The sequence below is a fragment of the Chiloscyllium plagiosum genome, unplaced genomic scaffold (assembly GCF_037043375.1).
Source record: "Chiloscyllium plagiosum isolate Xiang-an unplaced genomic scaffold, Cpla_swu_hap1 HiC_scaffold_47, whole genome shotgun sequence".
Taxonomy (NCBI): domain Eukaryota; kingdom Metazoa; phylum Chordata; class Chondrichthyes; order Orectolobiformes; family Hemiscylliidae; genus Chiloscyllium; species Chiloscyllium plagiosum.
Genome location: NW_028270185.1, coordinates 42492899 through 42495097, shown reverse-complemented (window position 1 = coordinate 42495097; position 2199 = coordinate 42492899). Strand labels below are relative to the sequence as shown.

Below are 2199 nucleotides of genomic sequence, written 5' to 3'. Positions count from 1 at the left end.
TGTCAAGATCATTTCACGGCTCTTTCGTGTTCTCCTCCCTGCTTGTGTACTTTCCTGCTTTCTTTATAGTCCTCACAGGTGCTGGCCGGTTTAATTTCCTAAATCTTACGTATGGTTTTTTTTCCCCCTTTTGACCAAATTCATCACCTCACTCACCATGCAAGGGTCCCTTACCTTGTCATCCTTGTCCTCCCTGGAACATGGTAGTCCCAATATTGATCCCTGGGAACTCCACTCAGGAAACTTTCTTCTAGCTAGAAAAAATGTCTATTGAGTACAGGAGTTGGGAGGTCATGTTGCACATTGGTTAGGCCACTGTTGGAATAGTGTGTGCAATTCTGGTCTCCTTCCTATCGGAAAGATGTTGTGAAACTTGAAAGGGTTCAGAAAAGATTTACAAGGATGTTGCCAGGGTTGGAGAACTTGAGCTACAGGAAGAGGTTGAGTAGGCTGGGGCTGTTTTCCCAGAACGTCAGAGGCTGAGGGGTGACCTTATTGAGGTTCATAAAATCATGAAGGGCATGGATAGGATAAATAGACAAAGTCTTTTCGCTATGGAAGGGGTAGTCCAGAACTTGAGGACGTAGGTATAGGGTGAGAGGGGAAAGATATAAGAGACCTACGAGGCAACTTTTTCATGCATAGGGTCTGTTTCCGTGCTGTACATCTCAATGACTCTATGTTTCTCTTTCCTATCACTCAGTTAATGTTGTATCCTTGTTACACTGCTTCTTTTACCATGACCTATAACATTTCACACAAATCTGCTGTGTGGTACCTTCTGGAAATCCACGCATATCACATGGATTTCCAGAATCATATTAGCAGTATTGCCCTTATCGACCCTTTCCGTTAATTTATCAAAAACAAACTTCAGCAAATTGGTTAGCACTGTTGCCTCACAGCGCCAGAGACACGGGTTCAATTCCCGCCTCAGGCGACTGACTGTGTGGAGTTTGCACGTTCTCCCCATGTCTGCGTGGGTTTCCTCTGGGTGCTCCGGTTTCCTCCCACAGTCCAAAGATGTGCAGATCAGGTGAATTGGCCATGCTAAATTGCCCGTAGTGTTAGGTAAAGGGGTAAATGTAGGGGTATGGGTGGGTTGCGCTTCGGCGTGGACTTGTTGGGCCGAAGGGCCTGTTTCCATACTGTAATGTAATCTAATCTAATCTAAAAAAAACTACCCCTTGACCTTTCCTATCCCACCCACCTTTTTCCACGTGACTGCTAGCTTTATACCAAATAATCATTGCCAGACACTTCCTCACTTCCAGTGTTCAACCGACAAAGCTACAAATGGCTGCATTACACTTAAAACCCTTTACAAAACAAAGCCGTAATGTAGATAACCCTCCAGTCTCCTGACACCTCCTCTCAGTCCAGAGGAGACTGTAATGTTGTGGCCAGTGCCCCTCTCACTTCAATCAGAATCCTTGGATGTATCTCATCCTGATCTGGTGTCCTGTTAACCCCGAGCGCCAACATCATTTGGACAGGTAAATGGATAGAAAAAGTTTCCTCCTAAGTATATCTGCACATTAACAGTTTACTAATTAGTACCATAGCTGTTTTCTTACCCTCACTGGAAACATTTGAAAATAAATTCTCCAAATTCCTAACCGCCCGCCCACCGCGAGCTCGCGCAGAGTCGGTTAAACGGCCGCGCCTCGAGACCCCGCATGGGCCCAGGGCGGGCCTTAGTCTCTATCCAGCTCCGATTGGTCAAAGCGTCTATCAATCTCGTGGTTGCAGCCAATAGAAAATGAGGTGCGGTCTAGGGATTTGTCGTTTAGAAATGAATGTGCCATACTAGTCTGAAAACGCCCGATCTCGTCGGATCTCGGAAGCTAAACAGACTCAGGCCTGGTTAGTACTTGGATGGGAGACCGCCTGGGAATACCTAGAAATGAATGTGGAGGAGACGGTGCTCAGTGTCAATGATGGAGAGTCAGAGTTAAAAAATGTGGTGCTGGAAAAGCACAGCCGGTCAGGCAGCATCCAAGGAGCGGGAGAATCGATATTTCAGGCATAAGCCCTTCATCAGGAATCCTTCATCACATTCCAGATGAAGGGTTTATGCCCGAAACGTCGATTCCCCCGATATTTTGGGGTGGCTCAGTGGATAGCACTGCTGCCTCACAGCACCAGGGTCCCAGGTTTGTGCCGTCGCAGTCACCTGGGCCAACTTCCATTTTGTAT

At 46.8% G+C, this 2199-nt stretch overlaps 1 pseudogene; it reads left to right on the top strand.

Moving 5' to 3' along the window:
• The first annotated feature begins 1796 nt into the window (after window positions 1-1796).
• On the top strand, window positions 1797-1916 carry LOC148136126 (5S ribosomal RNA; annotated as a pseudogene).
• The last annotated feature ends 283 nt before the right edge of the window (window positions 1917-2199 follow it).